A 15,721-nucleotide genomic window follows, 5' to 3' on the forward strand; every position below is an offset into this window, starting at 1 on the left:
TTAAACATGTCTTATGTCTGTCATATTTAATCACTTCCAAAAAGCCTACAGCCAACCTCAAGCTTATTAGTGAAATGGAATCTGCTGCATTCTTTGGGCAGTGTTCATCACAAACTTCATTTTATGAAAAATATAGTGAGGCTTGCTTGCTAAAATCAAGAGAAATTATTTGTGGTAATGGTCAGACATGGTAAGAGTAATTATGCAGATAGTTTTAAGATCTCATTTTCTCATTTTGGATATTCACTTCAGCATAATGGACTTATTTATTATGTAATGTTACACGTTTCAGAATGAATCCTTGATGGTAGACCCAGAGAAGGCATCAGCCTTCATCCCATGAAACCCACCAAACCGAAAGAAAAAGAGGGGATGTGACTTCTTGAAGATCGTGCATATGGAAACCTCTGACTTATAAAGGAAACATATATTTTATAAGGAGCATTGATCTGAGGTACCCGTGTTTTTTCTATTCTGTGATCCTCTAGGCGTGGTGCTAAAAGGCAGCGAATTAACTTAAGTATTGGGAGTAGAAGGAAGAAGAATGATTAACTCCAGAGGCTTTGAGAATTTGCGTGTCTGTGTTTTAAGGGGGAAAAAAAAGGATAACAATAAAATGTCTGCATAAATATTCTGTGCATTGTGAACTTTTACCACTGCTATCTTGGAACACGTTCACGTATTTTGAGGAAGAGTATAATTATTATGATTTTTCTCCTATTTCAAAGGTCACGCTATTCAGCCCAATTTAGAAATCTGGAGATTGAGGCTTAGAAATGGTAGAGCATGTCCCCAAGGTCACACAAATCCTTGATGGCAAATCTAGAAAATCCTTCTTATCTAACTCTAAAGTTTGTGCTCTCAACCTGCTAAGTACGGTATTCCCTGTGTGCTTATGAATATAGAAATAATTTTTTGTGTGTGGGAGGAAAGAAGAAACCTGATACCTGAATTTGACGTTGTCTTAGAAAATATGTTGTCTCTGGTTTTATGCAAAAAAGTCCATTGTTAAGCTATGATGAGGAATAAGCTGAAAACTGATGATGGTTTGGGTTTCATTTGCTCTGAGGTATGGTAAAACTCATAAAATACAGTTAATTCTTAGAAAAATTTCTCCTTTACATATTAAGTTATAAAAATGTTACAAATGTCTTAAAACCTTGAGATAAATTAGCCATGGATTTATGGCACAATAATATTTTTAAATGCTGCAAAATTTTATGGAGGGCTTCACATTTCAGTGGTATTTCTTTAAATATAAAGAATTCTATAGAAAGTCTTGAGATAAGGAATCTTCCCTTAAGCTTTTCCATCCCTCTTTCTGCTCTGGCTTTGAGAGACATTTGGAGTCCACTCACTTGGTGTTATCAGTAACTTTGTGAACCGACTTAAGGTAAAAATGAAGACAGAATTGACCTAGAGTATTTGAGTTTTAGGAGGTGGGGTTTGGCAAAAAGATTGCCTATTGGAGAGCAAAAATGGATTGCTTTAGGAATCCCTAGTAATCCCTTGCATGGTCTGCTGGCTGAAAGAGAGAGTCTGAAGCTCATCTTGCTTAGGAAATATTTGTTAACGGTTTTGGAACTGACAAAGACCTTTTTTTTTTTTTTTTTTTTTTTTGCTAGACTGGCATTTTCTCCATCTGTGGTTTTCTGTTTATTTCTAAGTAATTCCAGATAATGATAGTAAATAAAACAAACAGGCATCAGACCCTTTGTGCATCCTGGTGTTCTGCAAACATAGATGTATCATGTGAAAAGAATGTCGATTACTCCTGAAAAATGAAATGAAGGCTAAACATTCCCGTGATATTTTAAATCTTACACACACCTCCGTTTCCATTGCTCTCCCCAATCCCACTTTGTTGTGTGACTTGGAAAATCACAAGGCAGGCCTCTGCAAGTGTCGTGCACCAAGCTGCTACGGCTGGCCAGACACGTGGGTTTGTTTTCTTGGTGGCTCTTTCCCACCACCAGTGAGTGAGGCCAGAGAGACATCACTTTTCCCATTTCATAGAGATGTTAATGACATAGCCAATATTACATAGCAAGTATCCTCAGGATTTGAGCCTAGGATTGATTCCAAAATCCAGCCTCTTTTCACTTCTTACCATAACACTGTATTTCATGAACATTTTTAGGGACAATTCTATACTTGTCCCCTTTCAGAAGAACAAGTATAAGTCTTAGTAAGATTTTGGATAAGAGAGTAACATTGAGTAGGCAAGGTAAGACTGAGCCATTCATAGGCTCAACTAGAGATTTCATAAATAGCCACAATTGACAGATTTCACTGTGGACAGATGGCAGTTTTGGCTAGCATCAGCTCGATTCCTCGAAGGTAACTCTTTGCCACCAGTGCTGGTCTCTCTTACACTCACTTGGGCGGGCTCAGTGTGGAGTGCAATGGTGAGGATTCCTCTGGCTTGATGTGAATCTTAATATTTCATACTGTCAGAACTGAAATGAAAGGGGAAGGGATATACTTTGTATGTTCTTCCCTCTTTCTAAAAATATTGCCACAAAGGGCCCTGGAATGTAGGTTGAAGAGACCTATATCTGGAATTCCTATCTTCTCTCAGAAGATCACATTACTGTGATCATAAGAGACTCGACTTATTTTGAGATCAGATATACAGTTGGTAAATGAATTATATTTTAGGTTTGAGTTAAACTCCTTTTTCCTTCCAAATTGTCCCAGATATAACTGACCAGGCACCCTTCCACTTTATATTCTTGTTTATTTAGAGGAAATATAGTCCTTATGTTTCACATTCATTTATAATTAACACATCAAAATATTATGTGGCAATGAGCATTTGATGTCCCCTGGAAGACTCTTGGGGTGCTTTTGATAAGATTTACTTCTTATAATTAGGAAATTGTATTATGTTTGGAGACAAAGTTTCCAAAGGGCCCAGGTTAATTCAAAGCTTCATTCAGGGTTATGTAAAGCTGAGTTTGGAAGAGTGATTTTGAATAATTAACTACTCTCCAAAACTACCTGTGAAAACTGCTGGATAAGAGATTACTAGACTCCTCAAACAGCTTGCTTTATTGTCCACAATGAACAAATTGATAGATAAATTATTCTATTTACTAAAATGTGTAATGACATGTTTTAAACATTATGAGCTCCGAATACATAGTGGAACATTTGACTACATAAAAATTAAAAGCAAATGATTAACTGGTAAATAATATTGGCAACAAATATGCTAAGAGCTATTTATTTAACAAATGAAAAAATATATTTGAAAATAAAAATGTAAATATCCCATTAGGGAAATGGATACAAGACAGAAGGAAATACAAATGTATACACCCACATAAATGAAAAATCAACATATGCAAAATATTTGGTTCTATTAATAGTCAAATGCATCCACATTAAAACAATGAGATCATTTTTAGACTAGCAAACTGGCAAAATAATGTTAAAATATGAAGTGCTACAAAGAGGTTTTTTGTTTTTTTTTTGATAGTCTGGTTGAAGTACAAGCCAGTACAATTTTCCTAGAAATGCATTTAACAATATGAATCAACATTCTTAAAAAAGTTCATGTCCTTTCATGCAATAATTTTACTTCTAGGAATCTATCCAAAGTTGTGGCCAAAGATTTATTGCAAAGGTATTTATTGCATTGCTATTTTTAATAGTGAAAATAAAAAAGCCAACATTTCTAATAATAGAGTTAAACAAATAATGGTTAAATAAATTGGGGTACATCGCAAAGACTGTTATTCATCTACTAACGTCACATTATAGTTGAATGTCATGGGAAAATGCTAGTATAAATGGACAAAGAGCAGAACATGAAAGTCTGCTATAAGATCCTAATTGTGCAAAAACAAGCCAAGTATGCAAATGCAGGAAAAGACATTTAAGAGAAACCAGTTGTTAATCATTTGATGATGAGGGTGTATGTGATTTTAATTTTCTTCTGTATAACTTTGTGAATTTTAAAAATAATGTTAGTTTTATAATTGTTAAGCACCACATTTTGCTCATAGTGATAGAATTCTTAGAATTTTCAATAAGTTAAAGTGGTAGACATAATATATTCATCAAAAAGTGAAATGGTAATTTTTGGGCTTCGCAATGACTATTAAATAACTGACTCTTTTTTCCTGCCCTATATTCTCATCGCTGTAGCATAACCATCTGTGAAAAGGTCTATGAATGGAATTTATTGTCCTGTCTTCATATAAAAATGATAACCCAGAAGAAAAAGCATTCATTCTACTTTGTCAGTTAAAAAAATACATAATTAATATCAGAAGGGTTTTCTGAATTTTTAATATAATCTAGTGTGGGATTTCTTTAGAAACCTTGCTCTTTATCGTGAAGGGAAAATAATTTTTTGAATAAGCCAGTTACCTTAATGAAAACATCTTTTCAGAAGGCATTCTCCCCATGAGTTTAGACTTGATTGGCTTGATTTATCTACCTCATTAGGTAGAAGGGAGTTTGGCTGCACAGCATAAGATGTGGTTAAGGAATTGTAAACCTATTACAAACATAATCTGGTTTTGAGAGGCAGCATGATGTGTGGGGTGAATGAAGACGTGGGATTGAATTTTAGCTCTGCCACGTCGAAGAGGCGTGAGCTTGTGCAATCATGTTATAACTCTTGCTTATCTCGAAGGGTTCTTGTGAGGAATGCATGTGATAATACATATGACTTATTGTTATACAATCTGTGGATGATGGTACTAGAAACTCAGCTCTTGTCTTACCTTAATATCGATAAGTTGGACTTGAAGTTTCTTGGTAGCATTTATTCAGTAGTCACTGAAATTTCCAATCCAGCCCTTCACAAAAGTCTCTAGTTTTATTTCATTTTAGTATGCTTTATGTCCAGCGTGGGGCTTGAACTCATGACTCTGAGATCAAGAGTTGCCTGCCCTACTGACTAAGCCAGGGAGGCGCCCCTGTCCCTAGAGGTTTTAATTTAAGCCTAAGAAATATGGATGCCATAACTTTGTTTACTGGTTGTCATACTCTTTAATCTCTCTGGCAGCCCCGAAGAACAACTATTTTTTAAAATATATTTGTTTTTTATATATTTACGATAAACTATAAAAGTAATAAAACCTTAAGCCAAGTTCTGTTTATTTATAACCACATCACATCTGTGTGCACCTTAATTTAAAAATAAATCAACCAACTGAAATGTAATATTTGTGAGAAAGCTGTATATGCCTTTTATAATATATTTATGGTTTTGAAATGTTAGAAAGGAAAAGTATCCTGGATCAAGATGTGTAGTAGAGAAGCTATGTTCCCAGTAGAAGAACTCTTGGTGGATGGGCTTGAAGTGAGCAAGCCTCAGGAGAAAGTAGAGTCTTGGCAAAAGCAGTTAGCAATGTGTGTCATGGAAATAGGGTTTTAAACTTCAGGCAATCGAGAGCCTAGACAGAGAAAAACTAAGGGTAATCAGTTTAAATTCATGAAGTGACAAAGACATTTTTGGGGAAAAAATTAAACATTGTTTCCTTAGTAGTGAACTGGAAAAAAATGAAGGTCAGGAACTCTCATGGACATGGGGGGAGGCTGGGTGTGGATGGAAAATGATGAAGTTTTGGTTGATACTTTGAGCTTTCTAAAAGTTGAATTTAGACTTCTTAATAAGAACTTAATTTTTAATCTTTCTTTTTGCCAAGGAATTATTTTATAATAAAGTATAAACTGTATTTTCTTAATAAAGACTAACATTCATGTAGAAAAACCTCAAGTGGACAATGATTTATTTTATCTGATTAAAAATATGTGAGGGGCACCTATGTGTCTCAGTTGGTTAAGCATCAGACCTTGGCTCAGGTCATGATCTCATGGGTTGTGAGTTTGAGCCCCATATCAGGCTCTCTGCTGTCAGTGCAGAGCCTGCTTCGGATCCTCTGTCCCTCTCCCTTTCTGTCCCTCCCCTGCCTGTGTTCGTTCTCTCTCTCCCTCCCTCCCTCCCTCCCTCCCTCCCTCCCTCCCTCTCAAAAATAAACAGTTAAAAATGTGAATTGAGTTTTCCTTCAGCAAAGAACATTGTGCCAGTTCAGAAATTCATTATAAAATTAGTGAGCTTTTTGAATAATTCAGTCCAGAAGCCATTAGATTGAGATAAGCAAGAGTGGCTACTGTATAGGAAGGTGTAAGATGCAGAGTTCGGGTGGGGACAGGCTGGCATGGGAAATAAGAGCCTCAGTAGGGTGAGAAGGGTATCCAGAAAGAGGGTTGGGGGGGTGGGATATGTGGCAGCATTAGGAGACTGGGTATATATAGGGAGGTTGGCCCAATAAATAAATACTTTGGAGATCATGGTTTCATACTATTTAAGAAGAGAGTTATAAATTTGGGAAAAAAGAGAAAAATGGGATGAACTATGTGATCTTAGGTCGGAATTGAAAGTATTGATGTAAACTTATTGTTTTACATACACACACACACACACACACACACACACACACACTCATTTGCTAGCTTTCTAGCTCTGGCCACTGAGAGAGCTACAGAACAGTGACACCGCAATCATAACAAGCACACCTACAGACCAGATCTTGATTTCTAAATACCATTTTCTATTAAAAGGAGCCATGATTGCTTAGAGAAATGACTGATTCCTGGACCAGGACAGGGAAAGTACAAGAGAAGCCTGGTATGCCCCAGGTCATAAGGAATAATGGAAACATGCTAAAGAACACGGCAGCCTCCTTGAAGGGACTCCCACACTCACACCACACATTCACACTCACCTTGGATAATTTGAGCTTCAGAATAGGTAATGTTAACAAAGAATTATAACTTACTGAATAAATAGGATCCATGAGTCCCTACTAGTATAAATAAATAGGTGGATAAATAAATTGAGAGAAGTGAATAATGACTAATAAATCTAGAAGGAATACTTGGAGGAGAACATCACCACTTTTTACCATTTTGGTAGCAATTAAGCCAAGAAACATTTATGGATATGAAAGCTAACTGGGTAAAAGTTGGATGGGGAGCCAATAATAACATTATCTCAAAGAGGTGCATCTCACAAAATATTTATGTATTTAAGAGGACAAAAGAGCATCTTGAAGAAATCTGTCAGGTATCATCTTAATCCAATTTTCAAAGTTAACCCTATGACAGAAAGTTTGAAAAGCAATTGACCACTTGATAGGAAGACAGAGGAACTGAGTATCAGTTCTGAGATATTACTGCCAAAGACCTGTAACCTGAATCTAATCATGAGAGAATATTGGACAGACTCAAATTGAGGCACATTTTACAATAACTGAACTGCAATTTCCAAAAATGTCAAAGACATAGATACTGAGTAAAGATTAAGGAATTATTCCAGACTGAAGGGGACTAAAGACATAGAGAACTAAATGTTTAAGTCTCTGCTGGGTCCTTTTGCTACAAAGAACATAAGTAGGACAATTGGTAAAAATTGGATGGCATCTGAGATTAGATGGTAATGATGTATCAATGTTAATTTCCTCATTTTGATGGTTTTATTGTAGTAATATAGAGGAATACTTCAGAGGAAATTTATGCTAAATCATTAATAGTTTATAGAGCAACATTGTTGGTAAGGGACTCTGAAATGATTCAGGAAAAGAAATCGTACTGTTTTTGCAACTTTTTGTAATTTTGAAATTATTTTGAAATAAAAAAAGTTGTCTTTAGTATGAAAAAAATGAATCAGTAGTGGCCTTGCCTTCAGGAAGATTACTGTAAGGCAGAAAGGCCAAGACAATAAAGCTGAAGTCAACAGAGAGGGAGGCAGTATGGTGACATGGTAACTAGCTTAGGCTCTGTAGGCAAATGACCTGTGTTCCAGTACTAACTTTGGCATTACCAGATAGGAGACCTTAGGGGGGTAAGTTCTGGGGTCTTTTAGAGTTTTCACTTCTGTGAGAAGGAGATGATAGTACCTCATAGGATAATGCAAGGTTTATAGAGCATGTGGCAAGTGCACAACAAATAGTAGCTATTGTTATCGTTTATTAAGCTTATGATTATTTGTAGCCTGAGAACTGTGTCTAACCTTCTGGCTCTGCCACTTTCTATATGATCTTGAGCAAATTACTCATTTTCCCCCTAAGGCTCTGGTTCCTCATTAAAAATAGAAACAATGATCATATTAATAATAATAGAGGGTGGGTGTGAGTATCATATGAGATAGTGCAAAATGCTTAGCACGTTATGAACGCTTTATATGTGTTATTGCCATATAAAAACAAGATGAAATATTAGATTCTATCAGAGAAATAAAAAGCATGTAGCAGTTCTAAAGAGAAGGAAAAACCATCTGGGTGGAAGGAGGTGGGGAAGTACTAGGTTGTGAATTCTCTTGAATAAGTGGAATTCTCTTGACTGTAGTTAAGAGATGCTAAGGATAGAAGCAGGGCAGTGGCAGTAGGAAAGGGGAGAAGGGGATGTGGTGGCCGAGGGTGAAACAGGAGTCAACAGTGATCTCTCAGCATTGATAGACAAGAGGAGGCAAGAAGAGGGGAGAGAAAGACAGTGGATTAAAGTGTTGGGGAGTTGTTGGCGAGCAACTAAACTGGCTCTAGAGAGAAAGCTCCTTTCTAGAGAGGAGGAGACTGGACACACTGCAGTCATAATGGAAGTCTGCGAGTGAGATTTCCAAGGAAGAGTGCTCTGAAGAGAGAAGGGAGGAGGAGTCAGGGGCAGAACTTGGGAAGGCACCATCATTCAGGGAGAACAGAGGGGAGATGGGAGGGTGGGCAAGATAGATGGGAGGTGAATGAGTCAGGAAGGTGTTCAATGAGAGGCAAGGGAGTAACTTGGTTCAGAGAAAGAAGGCAGAGGACTGAGAAGAATAAAGACTGGGGGAAAGATAATGCAGTGAGTGGTTAGCTGTTCCTTGATGAATTATAAGAAGGGAGGGTAGAAGCCAAACTCCAAGGGGTTAAGTGGCAAGGGGGGCATATCTTGGGGATTCTTAGGATAGTTTAACAGCCAAGGCAGATGTACCAGGAAGCAAATGAGGCTTCAGTTTCAGGCTCCTCGCTTGCTCAGATTTTTCCCAGGACCTAGGATGGACCCTCGTGATGCCTTCCCATGGTTATGTGATCCGTGAAACTTATAGATATAAGATATTTGAGTTAGTTTGTTCAGGCTACTTTAACCAAATTCCACGGACTGGGTGGCTTAAACAACAGAAATTTCTCACAGTTTTGAAGGCTGGGAAGTCTGACATCAGGGTGCTAACATACTCAAGGTCTGGTGAAAGCCTTCTTCCTGGTTTGCAGACAGCAAGCATCTTCTCTATGTCCTTACAAGGTGGGGTGATGGGTAGTGAAAGGAGGCAATGGAGAGGGAGAGACACACAAGGATCCTCTTTCAAAAGGGCATTAATTCCATTATGAGGGCCCCATCCTCTTGACCTAACCTAGCCCTAACTACTTCCCAAAGGACCCATTTCCAAACACCATCACATTGGGGATTAGGGATTCAACGCATGAATTTTGGAGGAACACAAACACTCAGTGTATAGGAGTATTTAACACTTAAGCGTGACCAGTTAAGACTACTGTCTCTTTCTATTCAGGCTCTCCTTCAAGCATAGTTTCCCTGCTGTTGAATAATGGCATTCGAGCTTCAGCAAAGGGAACTGCTAGAGTTTAGGGGTATACTGTGTGGTTTGCATGTCTTTAGCATGTAGTTAAGTGACTGCTCATAGTTCCAGGGATTCTCTCCCCACCCACTGGGACAGCTCACCCAGCATGGACTCACAGTCAATGACACCAAGTGTGAATGCATCTTTGGAAACCTGGCATTGGGAAAAATGTGGGTAATGGATGAGAAAAGGTGTGAAATGTACAGAGCCAGAAGTTGGCATGTGGCATGTCCTTCTGGTTATGAGATATATAAACTTGCAGGAAGAGGATCAGGTTCTTGTCAAGGCCCAGTCAAAATGCGAATTCTTTCCTATCAGATAAGATAACCAAAAATTCATAATCTACCACTCTGATGAGATACCAGTGACAAACTGGTTAATGGGTGTTGTTGGTTCAAAGAAGATTTAAGATTAGTCACAGCACAAAAAAACTTGAAATGTTTGGAACACTTTCAGTTCACATATAAGATAAACTTGATTAGAGATTTTTACGAATTTGAGAAAACTCCTACCAACTTACATATTATCAACAATGAAATAGCTAAAAAAATTCTAAACCATAAATAATAAACAAGTTTGTTTGATTAACTGAACTGGAAGACAGGTTGAATCCTTGTCAAATAAAGAAACAGTTTAAGAGAATGCTAGTTAAAAAAAAAAAAGTAAGAGGGAAATGTTAAAGAGGTCGGGCAATTAATTTAAAAAATCACATTTTTTTTCCTGGATATCTGTAATACTTGTCCATTCTTTAAAAAATGTAATTTATTACAATTTTTTCTTGTTTTAAATATTCACTTCTGTACCTAATTTTTTATTTATAATTTTGAATTCTTTATCTTCACGAGCCCTCCTACCCCCAAATTGTATATTTGATAGTCCTCACAAAACCTGGATCTACTCTCACATAACAGCAGTGCTTTTTCCCAGAGGTTTACTCATTCTTGCACAGAAAAGGCTAGGATGTCAGCTTTGGGCTAAGATAGGATTTAAATATGTCATTATTAGTAATTTTTAGGCTAGGGGTGAGCTGAGCATTTTGTGTGCAGAAGGGAAGGTGATAGCTATTTGAAAAAGCTGGAAATACTCCTTGTTGGAGGAGGCCCATAGAGTGGAAAGGAATGCATTCAGATAGAGTAAACAGGTTTTTTAAAAATTATTCTGGGAGAGAGAAAGAACACGAATGGGGGTAGGGGCAGAGAGAGAGAGAGAGGGAGAGAAAATCCCAATCTGCACATGGAGCTCAATCCCACAAACCTTGAGATCATGACCTGAGCTGAGATCAGGAGTCAGATGCTCAACCAACTGAACCACCCAGGTGCCCTGAGGAAACATGTTTTTAAAAGCCGGTGCTGACATACAGCCGTGAAAGAGAACAGAGGGGGAGTATACTATGAGTGTGGAGGGGCAGGAGGGTGTTCTATTGCTGTGGTCTCTATCTATTAATTCACATAGAAGGCTAGGTTATCTCATGTCAGGGGTGGGTGGTTTGGGGGGTTTCTAAGTCCTTAGCACATCACTAATAACTGTTTTGCCATACAAAACTGTGAAACATCACTGATGGATGTAAACTCTCCCTGTTGTCCTAGGACACTGATCCCAGAGACCCTTGATGGACTTGGCAATAGCTGTCTGAGGTGAAGATTGAGTTTTGGGATGGCTCTATACTGTTCCTTATTCTAGTGTCAGGATGATCAGAGGATACATCTCAGGTCATAATGCAAAGTAGTGGGAAGACTTGTCAGGTGGGGAGCTTGAGTTGTTACCTAGAGGAAAGGCACAAGGATTTATTTATATGGAGCCTTACTCCACATAGGATTTAAGGCAGCTTACAAGAATGTATGCAATAAAATAGCAAGATGTGGTCTATAAATAAAAAATCAAGGCTGAAGAAAGCATAAAATATAGAAGAAAAGTCCTCGGATGTGGCTTGTCAGTGGTCTTCAGTAACTGAAGGGTTGTCATGTGGACGAGCACTTAGGGTTATTTGGTAAGTGGGCTCAAGAACATGGGGGAGGGGTTACAGTGAGGCAGATACCAGCACGACAAAAGGCAGAGCTTTCTAACAAGTATAGCTGTTCCACAGTGGAAAAGAGGTCATGAGCCCCTCCTCCATCACAGGAGGCATTCAAACAGAGCTAGGTAGCCTCCTTTCTGGCCTCTATGAGAACCAGCTGATGTAATGGGTAAAGACTGGACCCTGACAAGGCCCTTAGGGTCAGAATTTAATGGTTGTATGACAGGAACTGTTCTAAACAATGCCCTAAAAATAATGAACTATTCTAAAATACTCCACGCAATAATAAAAGCTTGTCTATAGTCATACTGAGTATTTTTATGACCTACAGTGTTGTTGCCTTTGAAATGTCACTGTAAATTGTAAACACAAAATTTCTGAAGCAGAAATGAGTAAGCTCCAAGTGGGAGGAGGGGCGGAGTGACAGGTGCATGGGTCACAGCTCGTCATCGCCCTGCTCCCTGAGTCATCCTTGGCGATTTGAAAGGCTGGTGGTGTCCATCCATTCAACATTCAACAACAAAGGTCTGTTGTTCCCTATCATATGTCAGGCCCAATACTAGGCCCTAAGGAGAAGATAGTAGGTAAAAAATATGCAGTCCCTGCTTTCATGGTGATTGTTGCTTAGTGGGAAAATGGCATTAATAAAAATCACACATCTGTATACTTACACATTCTGATATGTGTTGCGAAGGAGGGGAAGAGTGTTACAGGAGAGTGGGTAAGACCTTCTAAGACCTTCTGTAGCATGAAGGAAGACTATGTTTACTGATCTCAGGTATAGGAAAGTGGGTGGCAGGGGAAGGGTTCAGATGGAGAGCATGTCAGACTGAGGGGACAATGTGTGAAAAGGATCAGGACTATGAGGGAGTGTGGAACATTTGAGGACCTGCATGGCCAGAATGGCTGAGAAGACCCAGAGGCTGGCGACCAGAGAAGTGTGAACAGCTGGGAGAGAGGGTCCAGGCTGTGCTCAGAGGCTGTACTGAGGATTCTTACCTTTATCCTAATGACACAGAGAAGCCCTTATAGGTTGCCAGGGGAGAAACATGATTACATTGGTGTTTTGCTGCAGTGTGTGTGTGTGGGGGGGGGAGGGAGTTTGTGTGGGTTGTGTGTCACTGCTTTAAGTCTGGAGTTAGAACTTGGGAGTGGGACAAGAACAGATAAAGGGACACTATTCAGTAGGTTGCACGAATAATCAAGGTGGGAGATGGCAGTGATTTGGGTGAAGGCTGTGGTGGTAAAGGTGGAAAGTGAATATGTTCCTAAGATGAGCATGAGATAAAAATGAGCAGGATTCGGTGATGGGAGGTGAAGATTATGGAGGGGAAGCAGTATCAAAGATGACTCCCAGCAACTCAACAGAAGAGTGTTCTGTTCACTGATAGGGGTGCACCAAGATGGGGCTGGTCTGAGACACTGGCTAAAAGGAAACAGAGACCTTCTCACCTTACCTGATTCAAGGTTAGAAAAGGCAACCAGGTCAACTGATTCAAATTCAGTTCAGGTCAATGCAATTCCATCCTATCCTGTCCAATTTGTTCCACCTCAAGGAATAGCTACCAAATAAGGCTCTGTGAGTGATCCAGACAAGTATGAGAGGCACCTGAGGTAGTTACACGGTCATCTCTTGTACTTGATGTTTGTCCAGATAACCAAAGTTCTCCCCAGAAAGTGTGCAGGACCTACAGACACAGAGATGAAATGCCACCAAACTATAGCAGTTAGGTGCTCCCATAGAGGGCTTGACTGTCTTGCTAAAGGATTGGACTGACTTTATCTAGAAATGGAAATTAGATTCCATAAGGTAACCTTGAGGTTATTGGGCAAGGGTTGGTGTGAATGTGAGAGAACTTCAAGATTACCCTTTGCTGGTCTACACTGACCAAGCCCTGGGGACTGGAGTACTTATTCTTGTTCTTAGCCCTGGATTCTGTGCTTGGGTCCTCATCCCCATGGATAATAACTACTCTCCAATGACCCTGACTGTATCTTATGATAGCTAAATAGAAAATGTCTGATAGCTGGGAGTTTTCTGACAAAGGTAGTATACAAATCCAGTCTTGGTATCTGGGGGTTATGGTTCTAGCCACATGGTTGCCCAAGGTGACAAGTGGAAAGTAGGGTCCCCAGCCTCCTCTCCACCCCCAGCCATGTCAGGCATCCTTATGCACCTTCCTCATGACCCCCGTGTGCTCCATCCCCCAGAGTTCCACAACCACCCCTTTCCCAACATCACTCAGAATCTCTGTGTAGATACCATTGTCTAAATGTACACACTTCTGGGAGAAGTCATGTGCTTTATCTAGTTCTGCATCTTAATAATAGCATCTAACTGTTACATGCCCCTTCCCACGTTCAAAATGTGCTTCTCGACATTTTCATGCAATGCCCGTACAGTCTTGTGGGGTAGCTATTGTTATAATCCTCCCCAGGGAGGCTCATCTACTTACCCAAGGTCAGCAGCCGGTCTGGGACTCTGTATTTCATGCTCTCTCCGCTCTACCAGTTGTTCCCTCCTGCTTAAAGTGAACAGATCTGTGTTGGGAGGGGGAACTCGAAGATGTGAGCAGAGAGGATTTTCCCATTATCCCTTGAAGTCACACGACAGAAGCAGCTGTCGATTTCTTTTCCTGCAATGGTAGTCCAGCTGTCAGCACAATGGCTAAGAGTACAGGATGAAAAGGGAGATAGGCCTCTGTTTGAATACTGACCTCCAACATTGTGACTTGAAGTGAGTTATTACAAAACTGGGACAGTGTTAGCACCTACGTCATAAGGACTATACATGTAAAATGTATAGTTAAGTTGGAGACTTAATTTGTCGTGTTCTGGGAAATATTTGCTTGTAAAATGTTTAGATGACAGTATGTCTTGTTAGTCAGAATACATGAACATTTACTATATTATTAATTTTATGTTCTCTCTTTATGTTAGTTTTTTACTCTTTTGACTTAAAACTTTGACTTCCTATTTTCTAAAAGTCTTTGTTTCCTGTATTTTAAGAAATTTATTTCTGGCTATCAGCAAATCTCTGCATCTGAAAAATTGTTTGGGGTAAGTGGAATTTCTGTGGCTAAATTATGTAACTAAATTCCAAAGCCTACCATAACTGGCAGAAGCAGTAATCAATTTGTTATGAATGAAAGACAATAAATTAACAACGAAATTCTAACTGAATAAAAGTTTTAAAAAAGGAACAAATGAGTTTATTATTATTACACAGGTAGATATGCCATAGTTTCTGAAACATAGTAAATACTTAACATTATTATTTTGGTGGCAGTGTTGTTGTAGTTTTATTCTAAGACCCAACTTTCTTTTTAAATTTTTTTTAATGTCTATTTATTTTTGAGAGAGAGAGAGCACAAGCAGGCGAGAGACAGAGAGAGGGAGACACAGAATATGAAGCAGGCTCCAGGCATTGAGCTGTCAGCACAGAGCCCAATGCAGGGCTTGAACTCACGAACTACGAGATCATGACCTAAACTAAAGTCGGACACTTAACCCACTGAGCCACCCTGGTGCTCCTCTAGGGCCTAACTTTCTCGTTGACCTCACTTTGAACAGGGGAGGAAAATAACAGTTGAACTGCTGCTTGCTCTAGATTGATTGGAAATGGCTCACTGGAATATCATGTTGAGAAGGAGTCTGAGGTTTACTCTGAGATCAGCTGAAATCAATTAGTATTCCTATCTGTGTGCTGTGTAATCGTGCCCTTTTCCTGAGAACCGTCTGTAGGACCTGTCACCCTCTGTGCCTCATTATCTGCCCCAGGCATTTGTTCAGATGCTCAGATTAAGTGCAGCGTCCAGCTCACAGGGGCACTGCCTGCTTGGGTGAGAACAACGGATTTAATGAACAGGAGCTATGTATGGATGGGTTCTTACGAGAGGGGTTAGCAGGCTGGGGATTCAAAAATAACCGCGCGGCAGCAACTCTGGGTGAGCCAACACATGCTGTACATTTTCATCCAAATAAAAGACATTCATTCTGAAGACCCTGGCACAGCTGTAACTTGAGATTCCCACAAATGCTTGGAAAACTGTCAGTTCTCTCTGAGTGGCAGTAGA

General features: G+C 39.3%; 1 long non-coding RNA gene across 1 annotated transcript in view; it reads left to right on the forward strand.

Annotated features, from left to right (window-relative positions):
- LOC124525927 (uncharacterized) overlaps window positions 1–15,721 on the forward strand; it is a 105,025-nt gene that overhangs the window by 54,641 nt on the left and 34,663 nt on the right. The window contains exon 2 of the long non-coding RNA XR_006965585.1: window positions 293–454. This is a non-coding gene — a long non-coding RNA (uncharacterized LOC124525927). The remainder of the gene's footprint in view (window positions 1–292; window positions 455–15,721) is intronic.

The sequence above is a fragment of the Lynx rufus genome, unplaced genomic scaffold (genome assembly GCF_022079265.1).
Source record: "Lynx rufus isolate CCGP_SWC_20201006 ecotype Redwood Valley unplaced genomic scaffold, mLynRuf1.p SCAF_5, whole genome shotgun sequence".
NCBI classification, from domain to species: Eukaryota; Metazoa; Chordata; class Mammalia; order Carnivora; family Felidae; genus Lynx; species Lynx rufus.